At 36.7% G+C, this 7,456-nt stretch overlaps 1 protein-coding gene across 3 annotated transcripts in view; it reads right to left on the minus strand.

The window, feature by feature from the left end:
- CFAP299 (cilia and flagella associated protein 299) overlaps positions 1–7,456 on the minus strand; it is a 633,581-nt gene that overhangs the window by 91,458 nt on the left and 534,667 nt on the right. The window lies entirely within an intron of this gene.

Here is a 7,456-nt window from a genome sequence, read left to right on the forward strand (position 1 = left end):
AAAAAAAAAAAAAAAAAAAAAAAAATCATGGCATCTGGGCTTCCACAGATCTCTATTTGGTCCTGGATTGTGAGTGCAACTGTTTATGTGTAACTTTGGTTAAGCCAATTAACACCACTGTGGTGCATGTTCTTTGATGTTAAAATGTGAAAAATATTCCTAACCCATAAGGTGGTAAAGAGTAAGTGAAATGATGTATATAAATTATTTAGCACAGTGCCTTGTGCACGGTAAGCTCTCATTTAATTTTTATCAGCACCATAACCATCTCAGGCTTTGACTCAGACCAGTCACAGTGGTATGGAACAACCTGAGAGAGCCCAAGGGCTGAAGTTAAACCCACCCAAAGGGGTCGAGCAAAGGAGATCATGACTGGGCTAATGGCAAATATGACTTTAAAAACCTAAGGTGGGAGTTTAGACTGGAAGTCACAAACTCAAATGCCTAGAAGAATCTGATAGTTGTTATCTGAATGAGTGACTCAAGGATGACAGTGCAGTTACCAATAAGTATGAGAGGGCAAGTCTCTGTTAATCTGGTGAGAACATACCCCATCTCACGGAGCAGCTTCTATTTAATTCAAGATCATGGCTGGAATGAGAGAATGTAGGCTCAGTGTGGGAAGACCTTATCAGTTTTTAGGAGTATCTGCAACTCAAAGATATTTTATGTGACATTTTCTGTTTCTAGAACATTGACATTGACACAACTTTTAAATATATTGTGCAGGCCAAATAAAACATGTCTGCAGCCAGACACTATTATATGGTGATATCTGATTTATGACTTCTTGTATCACACCTACCTAAGATCAGTATTGGTCCTAAAGATCAGGATGGGAGTGAACCTCTGGATTGGGGACCAGCAGACCAGAACAGTTCTCTGTGTGTGTGTGTGTGTGTGTGTGTGTGTGTGTGTGTGTGTATAATGTGAGCCATAAACATGAACCATATATGTCATTTTGAATTTCCTAGTAGCCACACTAAAAACAAGTAAGAAGAAATAGGTGAAAATAATTTTAATAATATATCTCATTTAACTCAATATATCTAGCATATTATTATTTTAACACATAGTGAATGTAAATTTATTAATAACATATTTTATATTTTTATGATGTCTTCAAAATCAGGTGTGTATTTTACACTTACAGCACATCTTAATTCAGGGTTAGTTACACTGAAAGTATTCAATAGCTATATATGGCTAGTTGCAACCCTACTGGACAGCATAGGTCTACAGTATGCTTATCAAACTTTAATATGCATATTGAAATGTGGGGGATCATGTTAAAATGCCATTTCTGCTTCACTGGTTGGGATAGAGCCTGAGATCCTTCACTTCTTACAGGCTCTCAGGTGGTGTCAGTGCTCCTGGTCCATGGACCATGCTTTGAATATCTAGGAGCTAGATGGTTATGGCAAGTCTCCTTCAATCAGCACTTTCGCCCCCCCCCCCACAAAGCACTCCCTTCTCTTTCAAATTTAGCAAATATCTGTTGAAGAGACTAAATTGATATTCTAATGTTTGGTCACCATATTTAGATGTGGAATAATATTAATAACTTTAAAATAGGCAATATTTTATATACCCCTTGTAGAAGCACTGAGTCATTTACTCCTTTTTTTTTTTCTAAACTTCAGAACCTGCCAATATGTTACCAGATGCTTTCATGAGAATGCGTTTAAGCACAGGATAAGTGCAACTTCATAGTTCTAACTTCAGAGATTTGGCACGTTCAACGTTTTAATAAAACAGACAATGGGACGGCAAGGGAAATTTGACAATAATACCTCTCTAAGCTTTAGTATTTAGGGGCATTCCTCGGTCAAGGGTATGAATATTTCATGGACTCTCCAAAGAGAAACACAAAGAGAACTTTTTCATTTCCTCCTGACCATTCTATTTGAGGGATCGGTAGAGCTCGACAGGCAGACCTTAGATCTTTGTTCAACAATACATAAATACAGAAATTTAAGCAGCTAAATGTGGGGCAGAATGTAACTCAAGGATTCTACATAGTGCAAATGTCCTCAGGATACAAACACTTTTAAACCTAGAAGTGTTTTGGAAGTAAGCAGTGAATTCCTAAGAACTTGTTCTCACTTATCACTGTTTCACTTGTGAACTTTAGTAAGTGGTTTATCCTCTTTTATCCTCCCTCAGATGTTAAGAATAATGCTTGTTGAACCTATTTCACAGAGTTGTTCTAGGGAAGTGTAAAGGAACTTGGTAAATGGTAACATGCTATTTACTTATAGTTTATTCACAATCATGCCCAAAGGATGGTACTGAATTGTAAACACATGGTCAGGATGAAGTCTGAATTGACAAGGTGATCAAGTTCTCAGCCCTTTCTACTGCTGCATTTCATAACAGTTGCAGCTGTCTGCTCATATTTATGTTTTCCACAGTAAAAATTCAAGGCAGGATTCTAATCACAGAACTACTGTCTCTTCCTACACAGAATAAAACAGCATGTCAAAAGATAAGTAAATAGAAAGGGACCTTTTGAAAGCTTTAAAAAGTCTTTGTTTTAGTTCTGAATCAAACTAAGTGTGGAATTATGGATACCAAAGATATTTTTTTCCTCTAGTAACAACCGTTTAAGTCATTTAATGGCATGAAATCTCTTGAGTGAAAAATCTGAAGTATGATTCTGATGGATGGCGTAAATTAAACTCAACATGGTAAAGTTTTGCAGTGAGATCTTCGTAATAGAGCTAATTTTGTTTGAAAGCTCAGAAATCTGGCACCGAGGAGGAAAAAAACCCCAAAATGACAAAACTCTCTAATTGAGAAAATTATAAAATATTATTAAAAGACATTAAAGGGGCATAAATAAATGTAAATAAATAAATGGAAGACTTAATACCATAAAGATGTCAATCAGTGGTACATTGGTCATAACTTGAAAACAATTCCAATCAAAATTACACCATTTTGTGTGTGTGAATATTTGAAGTTGACTAAAATTTATATGAGAGAGTAAAGGACAAGCATAGACTAGATACTCTTGAAAAAGAAAAACCAGATGGAGAAATTGCCTTTCTTTACATCAAGAATTATTATGAACATATAACAAATGAGTAAGATTTTATTATTTTAAGGAGAGACCAGTAAAACAAAAAAGTGAGCCCAGAAACAACCCAGCACATACAGAACTCAACTTTTGACACAAATGGTGTTGCAGATGTGGGAGAAGGGATAGTGGACTTTTCAATAAATGTTTCTAGGACACATTATTAGTCACATGGAAGACAAAAACAAAAAGTGCACCCTTACCTAACCACCATATACAGTCTTAAATTTGGGTAGGTTAAAGATATAAAATAAAAAGCAAAACTACAGTACTTTATAGGACAATATCTTTATGACTTCCAGAAAGGTAGGAATTTGTTAAACAAAACACAAAAAATGCAAACCTCTGAGGAAAAGATTAATAAAATGAACTAATCTATCAAAACTTCTGACTTCTGACCATCAAAAGTCCATGTAAAGGAAGTGAAAGGAGAATTACATACTGGAAGATTATATTTTTCAATATATATAAGAGGCAAAGGATTAATCAATATTCAAAAAAACAAAAGGAACTCCTACAATTTATAAGAAAAGGAAGAATAAATAACCAATAGAAAAAATGAGGAAAAGTCTTAATAGATATTTCAAAGAAAGGAAATCTGAACAACCAATAAAAGATGCCCAATCTGACTAGTAATCACAAAAATAAAAATTAAGACCACCATGAGAGATCATTTATAACTTAGCACAGTGGAAAAAAAAGTTTGTAGATGTCATGTGTTGGTAAGGATGAGGGCTAATGAGAGCACTTATATAGTATTTTTGGTGGATATAAAATAGCATAACCACTTTGAAAACAATTTGGCACTATCTGTATACTCTTGTGCTTTCAGCTTTGCATTTTTTCATAAACTAAGGAAAATAATAAAACATTTATTTTGTCTTTCTGCATGAATTGAATTCTATTTCAGGGCAATCAAATAAACAATGAGGAAAAGTTATTCTCTGTGGAAGAATTCTAGTTAAAAAATGCAGGATGAATGATAGAATTAGAAAATCACCATTATACAAACCTTAGTAAAAACATTTAGGTAGCCTTCATCATTGTATGCTAAAACCACTGGGTGAGATTTGATGGGAACCACCACCTGAACCCACCAATCAAACTCACAGAGTTTCACATTAAAAAAAAACTTACCTAAAAAAAAATTGAAACTGAATTTCATCAAGCCAGTTGACAGGAAATAGGAGGATAGAGGGAGTGTGTAACAAACAACAGCATGAGCACGATCAGTCACATTTAGAATATGACATTTCTTAGGAAAAATGACCTAGTTTCTCCAACAAATCACAGCATAAAAGATAAAAAGAAGGAAGGGGGCTGTTATAAAGTAAAAGAATAACACAATATTATTTGGATTTTGATTTGGTCAAACCAGCTATGGAAAGATAACTTTAAGATAGTCAATGAAGTATGAATAAGGACTAACTAGGTATTAGATGATATTAAGGAATTATTTTGTTAGGTATAATGTCATGATGGTTTCATTTAAAATGTTATCACATGAAGATTCATACTGAAGTGTTTACAAGTGAAATGACATTTTATATTTGCTTTAATATAAACAAAGCTTTTAAGATAACAGAATCTAGTATTTTTAGTAAATCATTAGTTATAGAGGTGGTGGTGATGGAGAGGAAGAGGTCTAGGATAACATTTGGATTTTGCCTTGGGTTACCAGGGTGGTACTATTTGCCAAGAAAGGGGACACAGAAGCAACAGTAGGTTTCACAGATAAAAATGATTTTAATTTTGAAAATAAGTTTTAGATGCTAATGGGATACCCAGAAGGTTCTCAAGTGAGCGATAGGATAATTGAGTCTTAAATAAAGAAGAGATCTGTGCTTGGGTTATAGTTTACCAGAAAAGTGATCAAATCACTCAAGAGAATGCATATGGTAAGAAAAGAAGTCCAAGGATGAACCCTGGTGATTACCAACATGCATGAAATAAACAAGGGGAGAGTTCAATGAGAGATTCTGACATAAAATGTTAGAATATTTGAATAGTTTTGAGAAGAAAGAATTAATCAGCATAAGGATTAATCAACAGTAATTAAATAATGTCGAGAAGTTAAATAAGATGAGAAATAAAAATAGTGCATAAGATTTTGAAATTGGCAGTCACTGGTGATCTTAGCAGGAGTTGTTTCATTTGAATAACGGTGGCAGGGGCTTCCCTGGTGGCGCAGTGGTTGAGAGTTCGCCTGTCGATGCAGGGGACACGAGTTCGTGCCCTGGTCCGGGAAGATCCCACATGCCGTGGAGCGGCTGGGCCCGTGAGCCATGGCCGCTGAGCCTGCGCGGCCGGAGCCTGTGCTCCGCAACGGGAGAGGCCACAACAGTGAGAGGCCTGCGTACCGCAAAAAAAAAAAAATAATAATAAAAAAATATAACGGTGGCAGAGGGCTAATTACAATGGGTTAGCACCTACATGAGAAGTGAGAGCTGGAGACACTTGTTCTTTTGAGGAGCTTAGCAGGAAATTATAAGAGAGGTAGAGGATTTCTTTTCTTTAATATAGAAATGGTTCCAGCATGTTTAGAGGCAAGATAAAAGAGCCAGTTGGGAGAGTCAGTTTGAGAACGTATATATATAAAAAAAAGAGAACAACAGATGAAGTATGGCTTTAGTGAAAAGAAGGGTGAAAAGGATAAAAAACAAGTTGAATAAATTAGCTCTAACCAAGTCAAGGAGTCCTTTTCTCTCTAAATCTGGAAAAATGTGGTAAGAGTAGATGCATATATAAAGGAATATTTCACTTAATAAAAATGAACTACTAATTTTTTTTTCCAGAAAAAAACTGTTTCAAAAAGTAGAGAGTGCAGCCACTTATTTTATTTCAGAAATGTCACCAGAAAAGCCTGAGTCACTCTGAGGGCATATACTCCCTCGTGGTCTTTGGGGAAGCCTAAGCCTTGCTGTGTTGGGGGAATGTGGACGAGTGTGCAGCAAATTGGGCCTCTGAGAGGTGGGCTGAGGGAAGGAGGGCATGTGGTGTTCTGAGAGTTAGGGGCAGATGTGTTCTGAACATAGATGGTGGGCCCAGGGGCCAGTAGCAGCCAGAATGGAATTGTGATTGGGAATAACCAGAAGGGCACTCTGAGGGGAGGGGTGCCAGCTAGTGAGGAAGCTGATTTTGGTTGACAGAGAGACAGACAGATCAAGTGTTGGTTTCTATGTTTAGACTCAATGTTCTCTGTGAAATGTGAGGCAAATATGGACAGGAGTCAGGGTCAGCAGTTGAGAACAATGATTTTGAGAGAGTGGTGCAGCTTCAGAATATTTTGGGGGGGGGAGAATGGTGAAACTACGAATTGAGAAACAGCAAATAAATGGGTGGCTGAGGGCCAACAAAGGGGCTGGCTGAGTTTGGAGACCATAAATTATTGGTAGCAGCCATCCACACCTTTGTGAAATTTCTTAAAATTTCCTTCTGTGTTACCCAGGGGTCAAGCTAACGGTGCAAGCAAGAGGATAATTGGGTCAATCTGCTTTTTAGGGTTATCAGGACAGATACAACCAAAGCACAAAAAGACATGGGCAGCTGGGATTATTGCAAGAGGCAAGTTAAATGATTTTGCTATGCATCTAAGTTGGATAGGAAAAGGGGTATGTCCATGAAATGGTGATGGGTTATGAAGTCTTTAGATAATAGCAAGAAGGATGGACACAAGAGGGCAGGAACATCAGAGGAATAGTGTTGTTAAAAGTGTCAAATAATTTGCTGTACAGTGAAGTGGAGTTCCCTGTGCTATACAGCAGGTTCTCATTAATACCCCAATTTAAAAAAATGTTAAATAATCTGGATACAGCAGTGGAGAGTTAAAGCAGAATGCTGCTACTACTTTTATGTTCTATGGTAAGTGAGAGGTGTAGAATAAAAAGTTTAGCTTGAGAGCTATTCAGGAGGTGGTAGAAGGATCGGGATCTATAAACAGGTTGACTTTGTAAAGTAGATCCTATGTGGTGGGATAAGGGTTACAGAGGAAAGGATAGGGGTCAATAGTAAAAAGAATCATGAGTAGAAGAAATCCCCAAATAGGTCAGTGATGAGAGTAAATGAGGGTGAGCTACTCAGAGGCCTGGATTTTGGTTGGTGACCAAAAAAAAAAAAAAGTGGGAGGCGAATGTGTTCCATGGACTGCTCTTGAGGCTTTTAGACAGATGAAGTCCCAAGTAGTGCAAGAGCCATGTGAGAGTAGCAAATTTTAGGCTCTACTTATCATTTAAAAGGAATGTCACTGAGAATTTACTTATCTCATCTCTGAAGAGTTCCCTTCCTCAGGCTGTTAATGGAAAATATGCATCTATGTTCATTCCCTGTTTTAAAATGTATTTACTTTTTATTCAAACCACTCTTACCACATTCCTG

This window comes from Lipotes vexillifer, unplaced genomic scaffold (assembly GCF_000442215.2).
Source record: "Lipotes vexillifer unplaced genomic scaffold, Lipotes_vexillifer_v1.1 scaffold272, whole genome shotgun sequence".
In the NCBI taxonomy this organism is placed as follows: domain Eukaryota; kingdom Metazoa; phylum Chordata; class Mammalia; order Artiodactyla; family Lipotidae; genus Lipotes; species Lipotes vexillifer.